Raw genomic sequence first — 22,727 nt, 5'->3', positions numbered from 1 at the left:
AAGTATAATAAACATTCTTTTGAATTCAGCCATGGCCCAAAATGATGGTTTTATAATGGAACTGTGATTTCAGTGCTGCCACTATGTGCGTCCTATATTCTCCATACATCCAGCAGAGTTATACCTGTTCTAGTTGGACCCAAGCTTTTGCAATTGTGATGATTGATTACTTGTGCTCCATCAAATAAAGGTCTTATAGACTATACGTGTCAGCAGGGATATTATGATGCTGTGTCATGTATTGGGAAATGGCTTGTGCCAGCTGCCAGCACCAGCTGGCAGCAGCCAGTCAATGTTAAGGAAAGCAAGCACTGTAACCTCAGTGCCTGGCAGCTCATCATAACAAAGGCTGCAGTCAGTTCAAATCTCCCTTGCCTCTTGAAAGCCAATGGTTGACTCTGTTTGAAAAGAGAACCTTTATCACAGTAGGTCACATGGTTTAGTTTTCTACCACCAATGTATATAATTTAACTTGAGTGCAGGATAGCTGGTTAATATCCAGTACTGTTTCACATCAGGGCTCTCGTGTTCCAGGTTTGATAAAGACCTAGGAATCTTTAGATGGGGACTTTTAATGAACCTACTGTAAACAAGTGGAAATAAGCTTCTGTAAGTGTTATACTGCATTCGGTATGAGGTATGTTTAGTTTTTTTGTATTAAAGTAATGGGTTCAGTAATAGTGCTGTTATTGGATCCAATCTTTGAATGTCATTGAATATATGAATTAGATGTATTCCTGATGGTTAGACATATAGTTTGGAACTTCAGTCAGTGTTTAAAGAATTTTGTGGATAATTGTTATTTTAGCAATAAGCCACCTCTTTTTAATTAGCATGACCCATATTCAGGGCCATTGCAGATTGAGACTCAGTCTCTTGCTGGCACCTGCAGTACCTTGATGCTGCACAGATCATAACCTTGAGTTTGATGTCATGATTTGTCCAATCAGCTGCTTCAACATCTAGCATCTGCCAGAGTTTACATTCAAACATGCTGAGAGTCCACGAGAATCATGGAACTGCAGATGCTAGCAGGGTTTAATTTGACATGCACAGTAGGGAATTGTACAAAGCAGCCTGGCAGTACTGCCTGTTGGTGGGATGATTTTATTACACAAATAAAAAACTTCCTTAAGAGTTCTTCTTTATCCACTTAACTGAGATTTGTTTTTCAAAAAATGTGTCAGATATTGTCAATTTTGTATTAATTAGGTAAATAAAATCTCAATAAAAGATCAGTTTATAATATTTTCGAAGAAAAAAATGCCTAGGGGGTGTTTAGCACCTTTCATTTTGTGTGGGTGTCTAACAGACTCCTGTATCATTATCCCAAGGACCCTGTAGCATTTTCCTAAACCCCTTGTAGATCTGTAGCAATTGACCTGCCTTGTAGCAGTTGACTCCCCTGTAGAATATTCTCCCACTCTCTAGTTTAATGCCCCCTGCAACATTATCTGCCCATCACCCCTGTATCATTATCTTCCAATCCCAGTGGCAATAAATTCTCCTATGGCATCATTACCCCATTTTACCCCCATGGTAATAGATCCCACAGTGGCATTCACCCATCCCCCCTCATGCAGAATGCAGTAGAGGTGACCTTAGAGGGGCCTGGTCATCAGTCCCTCAGCTGATCTCTGCCACATATTGCTCATGAGAGAATTTCAGTTCCCCTATATATAGCTGAACTTACTTTAGTAGTCAACACGTGCTCCAGAATGTTGTTCGCACGGCACTCTAAGGCACAAAATGGGCATGTGATGTTGGCAGGGGCAAAACTTATGGAGACAATGGAGGCACCTGCCGCCGGGCGCCAGCACTGAAGGGGCACCTCCTCCATTGCCCACAATATATTCACCCCACTTAGGTCTGTAAATATGTACCTGGAATGTACCGTCATGGCCGCCCAAATACATGGCACCTCTTCCCGGCACCTGAGAAGCTACCATAACCAAATACTAATGGAGAGCTCCATATCAGACCATCAGATGCCTTTTCCGTCTATCTGTAGTCTGTCCCTGCTCATTGGTGTCGCTGCTCCTCAGCAGCTTCTTATGCAAGTGTGACTTTACCCCCCCCCTCACCCACAACTCCCCGTCCCACTCCACCCTGGTTGCAGTTCTAGCCACAGACCTCTGCAGTGGGCCTGAGCATAAGCGTGGCTGCAGATCTTCCAGGAGCTGGATGTCAACAAGGATGCACCAGACGGAGCTGCGGGTAAAAGGGCATGGGAGGCGGGGGCCTGGGGCACCAGTGACTAAGTCTGGGGGCAGATCTTTGGTAGACCAACTTCCCGGAATGTGAAGTAGTCGGCAGTAGACTAGGCATTTTGTGATTTGTAGTTCCACCACAGTAGCAGTCTTACAGTATCTTGACTCAAACGCAATCCTCAAAGCCTCCACATCAGGTGGTTTTCCTCTCTATCTGGGGTTTCAGGAGGGCTCCCCACCTACAACAGTTGGTTTTTCCCTCCATCAGGGATATAAGGAGGGCTCACCACCCCACAGAAGATGGCTTTCGCCTCCATCAAGAGGACTCTGAGCCTCATGCTAATTGCACTATACATGTTACAATCTTATTTGCGACTAACGCATAGCTGTATATACTCGAAAAGAGGGGGGGAATATCCCACAAATTTAGTTTAGTAAATAGGCCTAATAGAAACAAATTCACATATTCTATACTAGTGTTTTGTGCGTATGGATAGATAGACAGACAGACAGATAGACATGCACCATATTTATTTTCTCTTTTTTTGAGGGGGGTGGGGGACAGCAAATTAAAACTTGCCTCCGGGCATCTGGGATACACTTATGCCACGGGATGTCGGCGATCACAGACTGCTTACATCACAGTCATGGTCAAACCTACAGAAGGAACTCAGTTCTGTACATGTGCAGGACTGATTTCCTATTTAAAATGCCAGGAGGATGGAGGAGAAAGGCAAGGTTGCATGGTATGCATCCATGCCAGTGAAATGCCTTGTGGTGGCGTTCACATCCCAATGCGACAACGCCAATTAAGTGGTTAAAGCAGCTTGTAGCTTGCTATTAGTCCTCCTGTTTGCCAGGTAGTAGTGCAACTTTAAGGTAGAACTTTGCATGAGTGTGTTTCATTGTGAGTTGAGAATTGTTGCACATGCTCTGTATCTCTTGGATGGTATAGAGTAGACCGAATTTTTGTTTTTGAATGTGTTAAAGGGGGAGGATGTGGGCAGTTTTTACTAAGTAATTGGGAACCTGAATTATTCCACAAGCGTATTTCTGTTTCAAGCACATTCTCAGACTGTGCTTATTATACCTTTTATAATTTTTTAGTGTTTCATACATTTATTTCATGTGTTTACTTTAAGATATATTAGGGGTTATTTTGTTATTACAAACACAGAGGTTGCTCGTATTTAAACATTGTACCTGTTTATATTTAGTGTTTATTTGTCATTTACAAACAGTATAACATTTGTATTATTTAAGCAATTAAAATAAATTAAATAATTCAAGAGCTTATACTCATTGGTGTGAGACTACATGGTTTTCATTTGATTATAATTTATGAATTATATAATAAGCTAAAGCTTTCTGCCATTACCACTTCCAACCAAGAAGACAGTATGTAACATGTCCACAATGCTTTCACCCTTCTACTGTAGAGTGCCAAGTTAGGAAGGGAGTGCTTCTGTAACTCACCTATGGTGCAATTGATGTTTCAATGTGATGTGTAGGACATGATCTTCGCTCACTTTTGTATGCACCTTATAACAAAAATGAACAATGGAAATCAATGTATAATTTAATTGGCCCTTCAGAGTGGTAGACAGACTATCAGACTGGCTCTGCAAAAATGTACTATGCTAGGACAGTGACCAGCTCAAGTGAGTGCAATGTCAGGTTTTTTATAAGTAGCAGATCCCCTTAGGATACAATCTAATAATTGTATCTTTTGGGGAGAAAGGCAATAACCCCATTCAAATTAGATTGACTTCTACTGTCCTCCCTTTCTGTCAACGTCATCCTGAGATGACAATGCCAGAACAGGTATTGTGGCGGTACTTGATAAATCGGCTCCACCTTGCAGAGCCGGTGTTGATGATTTTAGTGCTGGTGGTGGTAACCCTATTAATAGCAGTAGTTAAAGTGGGCTGGTATAAGGTGTGCAATATCTGGGAAGGCCTTCGAACATTGATGCAGAGATTTCATGGTGTTCCACCATCAATGGCAGAGGAGGCATTTTTTTTCCTTCTTATCCAGTGCAGGGGCACAGAGCTTAGCTTTTCCCTTGACGCGACCCTCAAAGCCGTGCCCCTTCCCTGATTTGCATGCCACCCACAGTAGGAAGGCTCATCATGGGTGAAACTATTGATGATTTCCCGTCAATGGTTTAATGCAATCTATGCAAAGTAATGAGCCCTTCTCCTCCCTTGTATAACTCACCAGTTGGTAATTAATCGGCACAAAGAAATTTGTATCCAATGCTGAAGCCACAATAGGCAAGCTGTTTACATCTGCCTCAGGGCATTTTGATATCCAGAAGAAATGGCTACTGCCCGATATAACTCACTCAGAAATAGGAACATACTGTAATATTAATTTCTGTTTAATTCATGTGAAACCGGTGTTCTGGTGAAAGGTGTTGTTATGAACTTCTCAGCAGCATGAACAAATGTGGAGTATTCCTGTTTAATTCCTTCTGCATTACTTATACCCCTTTCACATCGCCAAAATAACCCGGGTTATTCTCAGGTTGTTGCCGGGTCGACGTGATTTTTAATGTACCAAAATGAATAACCCGGGTCGACCGACCTGGTATTTCAACACGGGTTAAAAAAAGGGTTAAACACGGTCGGACCCGGGTTATTTGGCTTTTAAATGGTACAGACCCGGGCTGACGTGTACAATGACGCTACCTCTTAAGTATGTACGCCCATGAAACGGCATTAAGACGCTCAGGCATGCCCGCGTTCGCACCTCCCCTGTCCCGTTTTTAATGGCCAGCTCCTGTTACCACCCACAAAAGGCTTCTCCTGTCACTCATTCAGCCAGGCTGTCTATGCGCAGTGAGCGAACGCTTCCCGATCGCTCGGACTGGTTCCTGCACACACACTGCGATGCGTATGCATGCAAAAATCAGCTGGCTGCGTGCGAATGCTTCCTAGCGAGCGGGTCTGAATCGGGCCCTTTATGTCATACAGAAAAGTACTGAGAGTTTTCATCTATGTATTTGAAGAAAAAAAAGAAAATACAGTTTGTGTTGAATCCCTATTAATAATAATAATGCACCAGTAGCATATGAGCCAGCATTATGCTAGGCATACATTACATACACTTCCACCTATGCTTTTAGACATTTGTAAAGTATGCATTTGTTACAGGTTGGAATACAAGTTAAAAAAGAAAACTTCTCCAAAACACCATCTACAGCTCTCCATCTTGTGTACAAAAAACAAAAATTGATAAAACAGGGGGAAGAAAAACATGTGCACGAGCCAAGAAGGAAGCACACTTCAGTATCAGCTGTGTATTCGCAATGAGCCAACCAGAAGTAGTTTTCTAGTACTAGGGACTATTATTATAATCATCATTGTGTGTTTGTATCTGTCCTCAACCTCTTCCACCTGCAAATACTACGACATTCACAGACGTTTAGGTGTTTGTGAAAGTTTTATTGCAGTAAGATTGTGCACATTCTCTTAATGTAAATGGTAGAATCACATAAATCTGCAAAGGTACTTATGCACGCTACCTAATTTCTGGACATGTGCAAATTAATTTTATGCAATTTATTGCATAAATTCTGGTGTAGTGTTTACTATACAACAGCTCCAATGTGTACACCACAATAATACTGATAGTAATGGCATTGAGAATGTTTTCCCATATACTTTACTTTCTTTGTTCTGTACTTACAGGTATTTCACCTACAGTGCACTGTAATACAAATCTAGATAGTATACTTCTAAAAACATCATCTTTGATTGGAATTTCTTATCTGCCAAATGGGGCACTGTATTGAAAATAAACATTTGTTTACAAAAGGAATATTTGAAGTCCTTTTTCAAGAAAATATAGCCATTTATGCATGATCAATTTTGCTAGATTTTCTGGTTTATTTTTCATTTATATTTGTTTTGTAATCAAATTTTTTTTATCTTTTATTTTTGTAGATTAATATATTGCATAGTGTTCTGCTGATTATTTTATTTGTAGAGCATGTGTATTTATACAATATATGTAATTATTTGCTTTAATGCACCATTCATTGGCAAAATAGCCAGTAGCCTTTTTTCTATGTCACAACTAATATGCCTGATCCGTTTTCTGGATTTAATGCATAGTAATGAGATGCCATTTATGATGTAATGGAGCGTGCTCTTGACATTGAAATAATTGATGAAAACAATGGAATTTATAAAAAATGTCTTTCTTGTAATGGATGTATAACATTATTTTACTTGGGAAAAGGCAGAGGCGTATCTATAATGGGTGTGTGGGGCACACGGGCCCCTGGGACAGGGGGGCCCACACCGCACACCCTGCACTTATACTTCCAAATACTTAGCTATACGAAGTCTCTCTCCAAAGTCCCACGTCGGCTGGAGAAGCGCTACACAGTATGCCTGTAAAATGACCGCAGCGGCCACTTTCCCAGCATTCTGCGCGTGCGCAGTAAGGGAATCGCCAGAGTCTACTGAATATGTCAGTGTACCACGGCCGCCAAAGAGAGGGGAGGGGGCCCCGGATGGTGAGTGAACACGGGCCCCCTCCTCTCTAAATACGCGCCTGGGTAAAGGTTATGAATGAACATAGGTTACCCATAAATAACTCACACTTTAATGGATAGAAGGCTTTATTTTTATTTTTGGTACTGTCTTAGGGGGTGTGACAGAGTGGGTCTCTCCTATTCTAACGCAAGACTGACAAGATGGTACCTGGCTCTCCAGCCTTTTTCTTTTGAAGGCCAGCACAGACCGGGACGTCCACATATGAATGCGGATTTTTTGTACCGAACTGGGATGGAGAGTCGGGCTTTCAACTTGGGTGATTTATTTTTGCCCTTTAACGGGGGAGGTATGTGACAGAGTGGGTCTCTCCCACATTCTGAGGAAAGGGTTAACCTCCCTGTAGCTAGGGAGGAACCACACCCTTACTTCAATTAAGACCAACTAAGGTTTAAAAACCTGGTACGTTTAGTTAGTCTGTGGAAATGTGAGGGAGAGATTGCACCTTTAACAGCTCTCCCTATGCTGGACAACCTGAACCATGACTGTGCTGGGAATACTCTGCTTGTTTGAATTGCTGTCTCATGTAAGCTGTATTATTGCTCCTGAACTGTGTTTGCCTTATGTAAGAAGTCATTACACTGGCTCTGCCTTTTCAAGCCTGGAATAAAAAGCTTACCTGATTGCATCATCTCAGTCTCCCATTGGTCGTCTGAACTTACCCGCTACGTTGTGGTGTCAGATGTGGAATAAAGTGGGTCCTGTGCCAAGGATCCTAAAGAGACCACCATGCAAGCCGTTTTGCAAAAAATGTTGGACGACTTTAAACAGCAGCAAGCAGTGGTAACTGCTCCAGTACTTCCCAAAATGCAGGCCTTAGATGATGTGGAGACCTTTCTTACCACTTTTGAAAGGGTTGCTACATTGCAAGCATGGCCCAAAGATTCCTGGGCCATACGGATTTCCCCTCTGCTAATAGGGGAGGCCCAAGCTGCTTACGCCGCCCTCTCCCTGAAAGATGCAAAAATATATGACTGAGTGAAGGCTGCCATAGCAGATTGGTTTGGCCTCTATCCAGAAGTGTACTAGCGGAAATTCAGGTCTGTGTCCTATGATCCTGATGGAAGGCCAGGCGTCCTGGTCCAGAAACTGGCTGAGCTTGCAGTTAAATGGCTGCAGCCGGAACCTACATAAATTCCGCCTGGCTGGTAGAGTTGGTCACTCTCGAACAGTTTGTTGCACTTCTCCCTGCCGAAGTTGATCGCTGGGTCCAGCTGCATTGAGTTGAGAATTTAGATTTCGCTGTCCGGCTAGTGGAAAATGCCTTGCTGGCGCAGGATGCCGGAGTCTCCCCGTCTGTCTCCACAACGGGCGTTGTCTCGGAATAAGGTGCTTTCCTCATATGGATTCAGATAGGCACCAGTATCCCTCGCAGACCATGGCTCTGGGGAAATTGAGGCCCACAGCTTCGCCCTTCTCTTCACGTAAAGAGAGATTTTGGCCCGGAAGTCATTCTATGGGGAAGGTGATGGCTGCCTATTTTCCAGAAGATGGAGGTCCAGAGTTGAGGACTTATCCGGAGGCATTTCCCTTAAGGGCCGCTACAGCCAAACAGGTAGCAACGAAGTTATTAGAGCTGTTTTCGAGAGTTGCATTACCTAAAGAATTTCTTACCAACCGAGGGACAAACTTTATGTCTAAGTTAATGCATGGGGTGTTAAATTTGTCAGAACCTCAGTATATCATCCCGAACAGATGGCTTAGTCGAAAGATCCAACCGTACACTAAAGTCTATGTTAAAGAAGTTTATAGAGACAGAAAAAAGGTGGGATGAGCTTCTACCCTATTTGTTATTTGCAATCAGAGATGTGCCCCAGGCTTCTACTGGCTTTGCCCCCTTTCAGCTTCTTTATGGGAGGAAGCCACTGGGTGTTCTCGACCTTCTGTGGGAACCATGGGAAGAACAACTAATAGAGGATGAAAGCATCCTTCAATATGTGGTCCAGAGGCGTAATCGCATAGACCAGAGATTCCCAAACGTGGTCCTCAAGGCTCCCCAACAGTTCAGGTTTTATAGATACCCATGGTTGAGCACAGGTGGCTTAATTAGTACCATAGTCAATTTGATTTCACCACCTGTGCTCAACCATGTATATCTCTAAAACCTGATCTGTTGGGGAGCCTTGAGGGCTGCGTTTGGGAACCTCTGGTATAGATCTACTAGGTCAATTTGCCAGGGAAAATTTGGTAAATGCACAGGAGGCTCTAAAACTTCTCTATAACTGTAATGCCCGAACTCGAGTTTTTTTCATCTGGGAATAAAGTCCTTTTGTTGTTACCTACTCAGGGAAGTAAATTACTAGCAAAGTGGCAAGGGCCATTTGAGGTAATTAGAAAGGTTGGCGAAGTAATATATGAAGTCTCTCAACCTGACTCCCATAGAGGTAGGCAGATTTAACATGTTAACCTGTTGAAAGCATGGAAGAATCAAGAGGTGTTATTTGTAGACCCTGGTAATGGCCATAGTGACCTTGGACCACAGATTCCTCAGTCCGAAGGGGTCTCTCCACCCCTCGAACCTTTGAATTCAGACAAGCTGAAGCCTCCCTTGGGGAACCTTGTTAATTTATTCTCAGATGTTTTTTCTGATAAACCAGGGAGGATAAATTAAGTCTTACATGACGTTGTAACCCCACCTGGAGTAGTAATTCGACAAAGACTCTAAAGGCTTCCAAGGGAAAACAAGAGCAGGTAATCAGGGATATACAAGAACTGTTGATGTTAGGGGTAATTGAGGAGTCATTTAGCGACTGGTGTAGCCCCATTGTCTTGGTCCCGAAGCCAGATGGTTCTACAAGTTTCTGCATAGACATCCGCAAAGTTAATGCAGTGTCCAAATTTGATGCCTACCCCATGCCAAGAGTCGATGACCTGCTTGATAGGTTAGGTTCGGCCAGATATATTTCTACCCTTGATCTTACGAAGGGATATTGGCAAAATTGAGCTGACAGAGGAACTAGGAAGAAAACTGCTTTTTATACTCCGTTGGGCCTCTTTCAGTGGAAAACAATGCATTTTGGCTTGCATGGTGCCCCGGCCTCTTTTCAGAGGGTAATGGACTGGGTGCTTTGTCTTCTTCATAATTATGCTGCAGCATACTTGGACGATATTGTCATGTATAGTCAGCATTGGAATGCCCATGTTAATAGGCTTAGGGCTGTTCTTCAGTCTTTGAGAGAGGCAGGTTTAACTGCTAATTTGAAGAAATGTGTTCTAGGTAAAAATTAAACCAAATACTTAGGGTATGTGGTGGGCAGTGGGTGTCTGAAGCCCCTTGTGAGTAAGGTACAGGCTCTAACTGATACCCCAGTTCTGACTACCAAGAAAGAGTTATGGTCCTTCTTGGGTTTAGTAGGCTATTGAGGTTTCTGCCTCAATTTTCAACCTTAGCGGCTCCCTTAACAGATCGATTGAAAAATTCTGCTCCAAATAAACTTGTCTAGGGACTGTCAGTCTGTGTTCACCAAAATGAAACAACTTTTATGTAAAGGCCCGGTTTTAAAGTCTCCAGATTTTACCAAGCCTTTCTCGTACAAACAGACACCTCAGATGTGGGCTTGGGGGCAGTTTTGTATCAGGAGTTTGATGGCATTGAACATCCGATTCTATATCTTAGTAGAAAGTTGTTCCCATGAGAGACTAGGTATTCTGTAATAGAAAAATAATTTCTTGCTATAAAATGGGCTCTTGAGTCATTGAGATATTATCTTTGTGGGGCCAGGTCTACTGTGGTTACTCTACTTTAAAAGGAGAAATTCTCTCAAATATTCAACCTTTTTGTGTATGTATTTCAATATGGTGTTAATAGTAGCCTAGATTCAAGGTATAAAATATATATCAGTATTTATTCATAAAATTAAATCAATCAGAATTAATATCTCTAACTTACAGGCACCTTTTAAAATTGATGTTGTTGTTTCATCTCTTTAGCTAATGCAGGGTATTTGCTTTTCCCATAGGGATTGCTTCCGTGCGATCTCCACTCTCGACCGTCTAGCACACATTTCCCCACAAAGATTGTTGTGTAGTTATCAATAGGAATACTACCAGGTAAATGTAGTGTTTTACCTCTGTCCCTATTCACTGCAGGGGATCAGCATCTCCTTCAGGGATTAGCTCTCCGTATGATCTATGCTCTTGTCCTGTATCATACGTTCCCCAGGAGACCGCTGTGCAGTCGTCAGTGAGAGATGGGTAAAAAAACAGATGGTAAGTTTTACGTTTTTTTTACACCTCTATCTCTGATTCACTGCGGGGGATCAGCCTCTCCTTCAGGGATTAGCTCTCCGTATGATCTTTGCTCTGGGCTTGTATCATACGTTCCCCAGGAGACCGCTATGCAGCCGTCAGTGAGAGATGGGTACAGTGGTAGGTGATGAGACACATGTATTTGTGGCGGCGTCCTGCACGCATACTCACCCCAACCCTCGGATTGGTCCCTACTTACTGTTTGGTGTTAATGATCTTAACCTTTGAAGTGGTCTTTAGGAAATTTGTGCAATAACTCCTTTTCTTGTATAGGAGACAATAAGGATAGTGCTTCTAGTTTTTCTAATTCAGAGGTGTCTGTACTGCGTTGATGTTTATAGTTCATAAACTGTAATCCTCCTGTAGTTTTCCTTGGTTTTAAATGTCCTGGCAGAAACAATAATCCCTTATAAGAATGTTCAAACTTCTGTAGTACCTGTGAGTCTGCTACTCAAGTCTCCTGCTCCACTCAGCTGAACTCTGGCGGTCACGTGATCCCGCTTCCTCCCGTTTGTACAAAGCCGTAGTGTTATTGGTATCGTGAGGGCTTCAAGAATTTTGGTGATTTCTGGTTACGTCGAAGTCCTGTGGCAGACCACACAGCCTTCTGCAGAAGGAACTTTGTCCGGGGTTCCGTCTGTGCGTGAGTCGCTCTCGGTCTGTGGAGCTTGCTTATGCTGTTTTTGCTCGTGCAGCCACTTCCGAGTATGTCAGTGATGAGTAGTGGGGGTTCCCAACGCGTATCGGCCTCTGATTGGCCTTCCTCAGGGGGTTTGTGTTAGTGGGTCTCTGATACATCTGCTTATAAATGCTGTAGTCCGTGTCCCTATTGGTTAATAAAAGCCATTGTAAAGCTGCAAGTGCTTAATTGCCTATTAACATGCTCATAAATGTACAAGTACCAGACATTATTTCTGGATGTATATAGTGCTAAACTATGTGGGAATTTCTCTATCTGTTAAAATCCTCCAACTTTAACTAACTCTTTTACCTGTTATCCATGTTTATATAGAATTATAACATTATAGTGTTAACCTGTAAATCAATTAATGATATAGTGGCTCTTTGTTCCCTAAGTTTGTATATTTGATGTGACTGCTAGTCTTTTAAATGTGCTTAGATAATGTAGTACATTTCTTTATGTGGTAACAGAGAAAGTATATAAAATATTGATTATATGTAAGTTTTTCGTAAGTTTTGATGCCCTTGTGGGTATTAAATTTTGTAAGTGTCTATAAAATGGTTCCTTACTCTTAATCTGTCATTAATGAATCTCACTATTAATCTGGTTCACTTTGGGTGTAAATCCCGTATTTTTCTTATAACTAATACCGATATTCCATTCGTTTCCTAAATATAAGGGAAGTATTTAGGCAGTAATGACGGAGTTAATTTCGCTGTCGATATTTAACCCTCGCGGTGTCATAGTTTTTAGGGTATAAACCCATTTGAGTTCCTCTCTATTGATCTTACTAGCGAAATTGTCTCCTCGCCAGTTTCTTTGTACTAGTTATATCCATATTATTTTTAGTCCTTTTGGATTGCAGCTGTGTTCTATCTTGAAGTGTCTCCAGTCCTTTACGGATATTCCTAATGTATTCTGATGCTCTGGTCTTCAAAGTGCGGACAGTCCTGCCAGGGACATTCTGCTAAATATATGACTCCTGTACTGTTGCATGTAATAAAATCCTTGATTTTGTACGATTCATTAGTTTGTCGCGACAAAAACGAATCATGAGTCCTTGCTTTGTATGTCAATATTTTACAACTCTGACATTTTCCGCATTGGTAAAAGCCTATAGGGGGCATCTTAACATCTGTTGTGGTCTGGGTTTTGGTAATGGGTGCTATATAGCTTGAAACTAATTTGTTTTTGATGTCTGGTGCTTTTTTGTATGTGATCGTTGGTCTAGGTGGTAAAAGGTCAGCAAGTGTTTCATCCTGAAGCAGGATGTGCCAATGTTTGTTTATTATTTTGGTTAATGCTCTATTGTCTCTGTTGTATTGTGTGATAAAGGCAATTTCAGTTATTTTATTGTTTTCTCTGGTATGTTCCAAGAGTTTGTTCCTTTCTACTTCTGCCGTTTCAGTGAATGCTGTTTCTACTAATTTTTCATCATACTTTTTTTTCAAGAATTGTTTTTTTTAGTTGTAGCCTCTGCTCTCTGTATGTATTGATGTCTGAGCAGTTTCGTCTTATTATTTTAAACTGAATATTTCGCAGCCAGTTCGGATGATGTCCACTGTCTGATAAAATGAAACTATTTACATCCACCTTCTATTGATGTGTTCTGGTTTTTATATGTCCTTGTTGTATATATACTGTAAGATCAAGGAAATTGATTTCTGTTTGACTGTATGTGGTTGTAAAAATTAGGTTATTGTCATTGGTGTTTATGTAGTGGGTAAATTCAATTAGTGAAGTTTCATCTCTTTGCCAGATAAAAATGACATCATCTATATATCTCTTCCAGAGGACCATATTTGCCGACCAGCTATGTTGAGACCGGATCTTATTGTCTTCCCATCTACTCATGAATAGGTTTGCATAGCTGGGGGCAAATCTGGTCCCCATTGCAGTACCCTAGTCTGGTGGTAAAATTTACTGCCAAACCACAGGTAATTGTGTTTGAGAATAAATCTTATACTTTCTGTAATAAATTGTTTTTGTCTTGAATCTAATTCTGTGTCTGACATTAGAAAATGCTCTGGGGGCGTGGCCTGACTGTACTGCTGGCAAGACGTGCCTGTTTGAGCTCCCTCACCCAGGGCTTAATTAAGCACAAAAAACACCTGTATTGGCCCCTTTTGTCCCCACATTATCTCCCACATCTCTCCCCCACCTCCGGTGGTCGTCCTGTGGTGACTGCGGCGCCATTAACCTGCATTACTCATCGAGGCCTACATCGCGCCCCGCAGCCGCTGGCTAAATTTACAGCCGGCGTGGCACTTGCAAGTGCCCAGCGCCTGCTCTCCTGCTGCCGATGGTGACCTGTTCACCTTGCACCACCGCTCCAGCCTTTCTCCTACTATCGGCGACTGACCTGCGGGGACCGCGGAGCTCCTTGCCGCCTTCTTCCATAGGGGCACACCTTACTAATTGCGGCTGCCGCTGGATGGAGCCGCGACCCCTCTGGAGCCCCATTGACTGCTGGGAATCAAGGTGAGGCCCCAGGGACCCCACACATGCCCACAGAAAGACCCGCGAATCGCGGGAGGCCGCCATTTTGCCGCCAATTTCCCTAACCTTGTGATTCCTGCTGTAGCTGCCTCCCTCCACGGCACAGACTGAGGACTTGGAAACCAGCAAGACACACTTATTTAATTGTTGGCCTTGTGTAAAGGCCAGTGTATGTTCCTGTGCTGGCTGCCTCCCTCCTGCTAGAGTTGGTTCTCCGCTGTCGGGCAGCCCCCTCTCCATCTGCTGTGGCTGGATCTTTCTTGATGCCCACAAAGAGGCCTCTATAAATTATCAGCAACTGGGCCCTTTGATGCCCCTGCGAATCTCCCTACATGGGACATACCTCCTGTCATCTAAACAGCACCTACCATACCAACCTACAAACCTGCTGTGTCACACCTCACTCATCATCTTTTTCTGAGCTGGCTGCGTGCTCCTACAATATGTACTAACTGAAACCTCACCCCCTCCCACCCCTAATTAGTACACGTGGAGTTCTTTCCGTTCCTTTACCCCTTTTACATACCCACATTCACAGTGCCTAGAACGAAGAAACCCCCTGTGGGAGATCTTACACAATACATCACGAAACCTAAATCCCTGTCTGATCCTAAAGATATTGCACCAGAATCAGCTTGTGATCTCTCTAATTCAGAATCAGAAGAAGATGACCTCTCTCCTATTGCCCGCAGGGACTTTCTTCTACTGTCTAAAGAACTCAAAGATGTGAAAAAGTCTGTCCAGTCTCTTTATACTATGCAAGCGGAAATTTCTGCTATCGGTTCCAGAACAGACCAACTAGAACGTAGAGTTGAGGTGGTTACATTCCAGCAATCTTACGACACCGACCTCACACAATTATGCCAAGATGTTGCTCAACTTCAAGACGGCCAAGAAGACCAAGATAATAGGGCCCGACGTAACAACATCCGCATCAGAGGTATTCCTGAAGACGTCGAGGTCCCCCACCTTGAGCTCTACCTCAAAGGTCTGTTCATGCAACTCTCTCCCTCTACTCAGGAAGATCACTTGCTTCTAGACTGCCCATCGTGTGCTAAAACCACGCTCTCAATCTTCTCAATCCCAAAATGTCATCCTACGTATGCATTACTTCACAGCCAAGGAAACTATAATGAGAAAAGATCACAAGCTCTCTTCAGTCACCTTTAGGGATGCTACTCTCCAGATTTTTCAGGATGTCTCCCCTCTGACTCTTGCTAAATGTAGGGACTTTAAGCTTCTTACCACCCTGCTTCGCCATCATAACATAAGATACCGTTGGGGTTAGCCCTTTTGCATTCTAATATGGCACCAGAACCAACTGCATACGGGTCGGTCCCTCCTCGAAGCTCAACCTCTTCTTTCAACACTGGGCCATATTCTTTCTTTGAACTTGTTCCTACATCCGCCCCCCCTTCCTCAAAGGTCTCGACAACCGACTCGACGCCCCCCTCCATTGGAATGGTCTACTGTTCCTGCGTCTTCCAAATCTTTCACCCTGAAACCTGAGACCTTCTAAAAGGTTCATTGTTGCATTATTTTTGTGTTTTCATGATGGGGCCCCTCCACATGTGAGGATGTCCCCCATTACGAATATTCTACATTATAGTCTCATTATATATATCTGGAACTCATCTAACCCACTTTTCATATTCTTATAGAAGTTTGTGTATTTATGTTCTGATGAAGCTCCATCACAATGAATATAAGATACATTTATATATGTTTTTATCTTAGCTCTTCGTCTATCACAACTTTACTGAGACTTTGTTGACTTATCTGTATATATATATATATATATATAAGTCCATAAATATACACATTTTGTTTATTAATTGGTATTTCAGTTATGTTTGGGATGATCTATCCCTCGATTTATTGCCATTTCTTGTTTATTATTTTTTATATTTCTGTTTCTATTGCATTTCCCTTTCCCATTTATATATTCCCCTTTTTATAGTGTTTTCCATTTTTGCACAATACTGGTTTATTTATGTTTTCTCCTACCTTTTCTGATCTTCCCTTTTTTGTTTTTTTATTCCCTTTCCCTATACTCCATTTGTACGATGTTGCATTTTTTTCTTTCCATATAGTTACTATAATTAGGGCTTGTGGGAGGACCCTATATTTAATTTTTTATTTCTCTCTATGACACCACTATGGATAAGCGGCCTACTTCTGCAGTGCCCCCACAGAGTTTTGCACCCACCTCTGACCTATTTGCTTTACTATTGCATAGTTCCCCTCCCCTCTGTCAGCACCAGTGGCCTTGGACTTCTGTACTATTTGGCCGACCTACCTTCCTTTTCCCTCAACGGTTTTCCTCCCTTCTCAAACAGGACTACCCCCCCCCCCCTTCCTCTGTGCCTGATGACGTGTCACCTTTGCTTACCTCTCCACCTTCAACTGTTTATTTTTTCTAGCTTTTCTCTCGACCATCGCGCATGGGTCTAAAGGTACTCTCCTTCAACGTGGAAGGCCTCTATAGCCCCCAAAAGCGTAGCAAACTTTTTATCACTCTTAATTTATATAAAATAGATTCAGTATTTCTCAAAGAAACCCATTTCCTGCGAAATCTCCATCCAGTACTTCGCTCTAAATCCTATCCCACCACATATCATGCCTGCGACTCTAGGCAGAAAAAACGAGGAGTTGCTATCTTATTTGCCCATCACCTCACTTTTGATATGATCAATTATTACGAAGATAAAGAGGGTCGTTTCCTTATCCTTGTGTTTACTCTTAACAATACTCTTTGCACCATTGTAAATGTATATGTCCCTAACCAAGCCCAACCAGCTTTTTTCACTAGACTAGACAACCTCCTCTCTCGTAAACGGCAGGGCTCTCTTATCGTATCTGGTGACTTTAATGCAGTACTGAACCCCTCACTAGATATATCTACCTCGGGAGCCACTAACTCCGGCAGGGCAGACCTCCATAATTCCAAGGCGCTGCTTGATCTCATGAAGTTCCAGCTTCTCTATGATTCCTGGCGGGTTCGAGAGCCTCTCACTCGAGACTATACTTTCTTCTCCCCTGTCCACAACTCCTATTCCTGTATAGACATGATCCTGCTCAGCCACGACCTAGCCCTGAAAATTGTGGATGTTTGTGTCCATCCTCTGATATGGTCTGATCACGCTCCTGTTTCAACTGACCTCTCTTGTATTACTGAACGCTCTCGTTCAATGACATGGCGCTTAAATGACACTATCCTTCATTCTCGCGATATTATCACCCATCTCAACACCCTACTTACGGATTCTTTTCAATTAATCGCTCTCCCAGACATTTCTCCCTCCACTCTCTGGTTGGCCCATAAAGCTGTCCTACGGGGACTTCTGATTAGTATAGCTTCCAAAGCTAAAAAAGATTTTCAAACCCGTACTAACTCCCTCTCCATCTGCTTTCAACAACTAGAGTCACAGCATAGAAAATGCTCTACTGCTTTTGTCCCTTGTTCGTGGTCTATAATGCTATATAAGGATGTGACATCACTTGAACACAACCAGTAGTTGTCCTTCCAACTATTTTTCCTAAAACTTTTAGTGTGTCAGTTGTGTCTAGTAAATAAGATATCTGCCATTTTACATATGGCTGCAAGAATTGATCGATGTATTGTGAGAGGTTTGCCATTATAGAATTAATTCCTGACACTATGGGTCGGCCAGGTGTATTTTTAATATCCTTATGCACTTTCGGCAGATAATAAAAAAGCAGGATGACTGGATGTGGAGTGTCAAGAAATTGATGCTCTTTTTTACTGAGAATGCCTGTTGTCAGACCTAGATTAAGATGTTTCTTAAGTTGTTTTTGATATATGTCTGTGGGATCATCTTTGAGGGTTTCATAGGTGTTCTGATCGTTTAGTATTTTTAGTGCCTCTTTGTTATAGTCACCCATGTTCAGTATCACTATCCCTCCCCCCTTATCGGCTGGTTTCACTATGATGGTCTCATTCTCTCTTGAGTTTTTTGAGGGCTCGTATATCTGTTTTACTTATATTATTATGTTTTGTGGTCCGTAATTCAAGTTTGTCAATATCTTTGGTTGCAAGTGTTTCAAATATATGTATGAAATTGCCTTTTATATGATTTGGATAGAATTGTGATTTAGGTTTTAGATTTGTGTATTTAAACTCTTTTTTTATCTGATTCTGGGTTGTAATGTGGAAGATGATTATTCGCAAAATATTTTTTAAGTGTTAAGTTCTGCAGATCTAGGTAAGTATCAAATTTATTTAATGACCTGTTAGGGGCAAATTTTAAGCCTTTCTGTAAGGCTGATATATGTTAATCTGTAAGGTGAATGGCGCTTAGATTGAAGATTCTAGTTTGTTCTACTGTATTTGTTGTTTTATCCTTGCTATTTTTTTCTGTTCTTTCCTCTCTTGTATCCTCCTCTACATCCTCTTCTAGTTTGCGTAGTTTTCTTTTGTTTGAAGTCTGAAGTTTCCTTGTACACGTTTCTAGGCCCGTTTGTAAATCTAAAAAATTGTTGGCCCATTGTTGGTTCCAGATTGATCATTTGTTTTAGGTAATGGTTCTGATGTAGTTCGGTATTTATAATGGCTGTACCTAGGGATAGTCTGGCTGTTTCTTCATATGTGCAATCTTCTTCCTCATCTATACTGTATACAGATAACGATTGATCTAGGTCTGAATCTACTTCACTGTTACTGCTTAGTGAGATGTCTGGAAGGGTATTTTTTATTAGTATGGTATTTTTTGTTGTAGCAAGTTTTTCATGTAATCTTTGCATAAGTCAGGTGCATAAATATTGGGACATTGACAGAATTTTCATATTTTGGCCTCTTTTCACCACCACAATGGCTTTGAAATGAAACAAACAAGATGTCCTTTAACTGCAGACTTTCAGATTTAAGTTGAGGGTAATTACACCCAAATCAGGTGAACGGTGTAATAATTACAATGGTTTCTATATGTGCCTCCCACTTTTTAAGGGGCCAAAAGTAATGGGACAAACTAAACAATCCTAAATCTAACTTTCACTTTTTAATACTTTGTTGCAAATCCTTTGCAGGCAATTACAGCCTGAGGTCTGGAACGCATAGACATCACCAGACGCTGGGTTTCATCCCTGGTGATGCTCTGCCAGGCCTCTACTGCAAATGTCTTCAGTTCCTGCTTGTTCTTGGGGCATTTTCCCTTCAGTTTTGCCTTCATCAAGTGAAATGCATGCTCAATCGGATTCAGGTCAGGGGATTGACTTGGCCATTGCATAACATTCCACTTTTTAGCCTTAAAACGCTCTTTGGTTGCTTTTGCAGTATGCTTCGGGTCATTGTCCATCTGCACTGTGAAGCGCCGTCCAATGAGTTCTGAAGCATTTGACTGAATATGAGCATATAATATTGCCCGAAACACTTCAGAATTCATTCTGCTGCTTTTGTCAGCAGTCACATCATCAATAAATACAAGGGAACCATTTCTATTGGCAGCCATACATGCCCACGCCATGACACTACCACCACCATGCTTCACTGATGAGGTGGTATGTTTTGGATCATGAGCAGTTCCTTTCCTTCTCCATACTCTTCTCTTCCCTACACTCTGGTACAAGTTGATATTTGTCTCATCTGTCCATAGGATGCTGTTCCAGAACTGTAATGGATTTTTTAGATGTCGTTGACAAACTCTTATCTGGGCTTCTTGTTTTTGTGGCTCACTAATGGTTTACATCTTGTGGTGAACCCTCTATATTCACTCTTGTGAAGTATTCTCTTGATTGTTGACTTTGACACATATACACCTACCTCCTGGAGAGTGTTCTTGATTTGGCCAACTGTTGTGAAGGGGGTTTTTCTTCACCAGGGAAATAATTCTTCTGTTATCCACCACAGTTGTTTTCCGTAGTCTTCCGGGTCTCTTGGTGTTGCTGAGCTCTCCGATGCGTTCTTTCTTTTTAAGAATGTTCCAAAAAGTTGATTTGACTACACTTAATGTTTTTGCTATCTCTCTGATGGGTTTGTTTTGATTTTTCAGCCTAATGATGGCTTGCTTCACTGATAGTGACAGCTCTTTGGATCTCATATTGAGAGTCGACAGCAACTGATTCCAAATGCAAATGTCACACCTAGAATCAACTCCAGACCTTTTACCTGCTTAATTGATAATGAAATAACGAGGGAATAGCCCACACCTGTCCATGAAATAGCTTTTGAGTTGATAGTCCCATTACTTTTGGCCACTTAAAAAGTGGGAGGCACATATAGAAACCGTTGTAATTCCTACACCGTTCACCTGATTTGGATGTAATTACCCTCAAATTAAATCTGAAAGTCTGCAGTTAAAGCACATCTTGTTTGTTTCATTTCAAAGCCATTGTGGTGGTGAATAGAGGCCAAAATATGAAAATTCTGTCAATGTCCCAATATTTATGCACCTGACTGTATATTGTTGATATGTCAGGTTTAATTTAGTATAAATTGGTGTGGTATTTCCTTTTTTAATTAATGTTCTGGTTTTTGGTGTGTTAAGTTCTTTGTCTTTTCTGTCTTTTTATATTATTTTTACTCTAAATTCTTTTGAGTTTGTGGTTGGATTTGTTTTTAAATTTCTTCCCTATTTTGTCCCTAAGGATTTTTTTTTGCTATTATTTTATCTTCACTTTGATGGAGTCTTTTTTTGTAATTGTCTCTAAGTGCCCAAACTCTATTTCATTTTTAAAAGGTTCCAGTTTGTTGTCAAGTGTCGATATTTCCTTTTCTAGTTTGTTTAGTTCTAATTCGTGTGTGTCAATAATTAGTTGCATAAATTGTGGAGCAGTTCAATGTTATTCTGTTCCATTTTTCCATTTATGCCTCATTTTCTGTATTATGAGTTGGTTGTTTTTTAATGTGAAGTTCTTTTGGTATGAGGTTCTGTTAAATATACCACTGCAGTGTTTTACTGTCCCACCATAACCTACTTTCTCTTGAGATTAATTTTTCCAATTGTAAAACTGTGTCACAAAATTCTTTTCCACTGTCATGTAATGATGATGTAGTGTCGAGCTGTGAGAAAATGGTATCGGCCTTAATAGCTCTATTCTGTCTTATATCCAGAGTACCCATGTATGTGAGGGAACTTTTCCCAGTGCAGCAGTAAATTGTGGACCAATTCAAACAATAATCTAGGTTGGGTCTACTGCGCTCTGAATATATGGATAGGTTGATCTATGGCTGCACTTCAAGGATTAGAGAGGGGTCCACCTCTTATAAAAACAATACTTTAAAAGGAGAAATGCGCTCAAATATTCAACCTTGTTGTGTAGATATTTCAATATGGTGTTAATAATAGCCTAGATCCAAGGTATAAAATATATATCAGTAGTAGCTGGAGTACCCGGTGTTGCCCGGGATTTTAAGAATGTTAGTTTACACATCATCCTCCAACAAACCTCTCCTTAGGCAGGCCTCACGAAAAAAGTGTGACAAACTTCCCCATCAACAGTCCTAAGGTCTTCGAAGGAAGTAGGACCTGTAACGGTGTAAAGCAAACTTCGGAGATAGAAGCATTAAAAATTGGTCAGATGTACAGTGTAAACACAGCCAAGAGCTTCTGTTGCTCTGATACCAGGATGACCATCTACAGCGACTCCCTGTTTTCAGAGCATAAAAACTTTTCGAGAAGCACTCAATGTGTAATATTTTTGGCAGCTCACAGTACAGCAGGGTCCTTGCAAAGTCATCATTTTGAGACAGTTCGAGGAAAAGAAGTCAATGTTGTTGCATAATTTGGTATAGTCAGAGAGCTGAGAATGCTGGCAAAGCCTGCTAAAGCTCTCTTCGATAATAAACATTACGATCATGACAAAACATGACAACACAAAACGCTTGCTCCGAGGCCCTACCCATATGCCGTGAGGCCCCACAATGAGCGTACAGCAAAAATTGTGTTTTTTTATTAATTAAAAATGAACAGTAATTAATTTCGATTTAAAAATTTTTTAGTTGCCTCCGCCGTGTTTTAATACGCTCTTATGTAAAATTTCACGATCTTCGCTTGTAAACTGTGGATTGTATAGAAAGACAGAAGGACAAATTTTTGCTTTTATATAGTAGAGAAGATAGAAAAGAAAAAATAGTAGATAAGCTAAATCCTTTTGTAATTCCGGACCTGACCTGTAGAGGGCGAATGATATGCAAAAATTGTGTTTTTTAATTAATTAAAAATTAACAGTAATTCATTTTGAGTTAAAAAAAATTTAGTTGCCTGCGTCGTGTTTTAATATGCTCGTATGTAAAATTTCACGATCTTGGCTCTTAAACTGTGGATTTGTATAGAAAGACAGAAGGACAAATTTTCGCTTTTATATAGTAGATTTATTCATAAAATTAAATCAATCAGAATTAATATCTCCAACTCACAGGGACCTGTTAAAATTGATGTTGTTGTTTCTCTTTAGCTAATGCAGGGTATTTGCTTTTCCCATAGTGATTGCTTCCGTGCGGTCTCCGCTCTCGAGCGTCTAGCACACATTTCCCCACAAAGATTGTTGTGTAGTTATCAATAGGAA

General features: G+C 41.3%; 1 protein-coding gene across 2 annotated transcripts in view; it reads left to right on the top strand.

Annotated features, from left to right (window-relative positions):
- Positions 1 to 22,727, top strand: part of FYN (FYN proto-oncogene, Src family tyrosine kinase) — a 198,700-nt gene that overhangs the window by 2,346 nt on the left and 173,627 nt on the right. The gene's annotated exons all lie outside the window — the stretch shown is intronic.

Source organism: Taudactylus pleione, unplaced genomic scaffold (assembly GCF_031769625.1).
Source record: "Taudactylus pleione unplaced genomic scaffold, aTauple2 ptg000046l, whole genome shotgun sequence".
In the NCBI taxonomy this organism is placed as follows: Eukaryota; Metazoa; Chordata; class Amphibia; order Anura; family Myobatrachidae; genus Taudactylus; species Taudactylus pleione.
The sequence above is the reverse complement of the archived record's forward strand: the minus strand, read 5'-3'. Positions and strand labels throughout refer to the sequence as shown.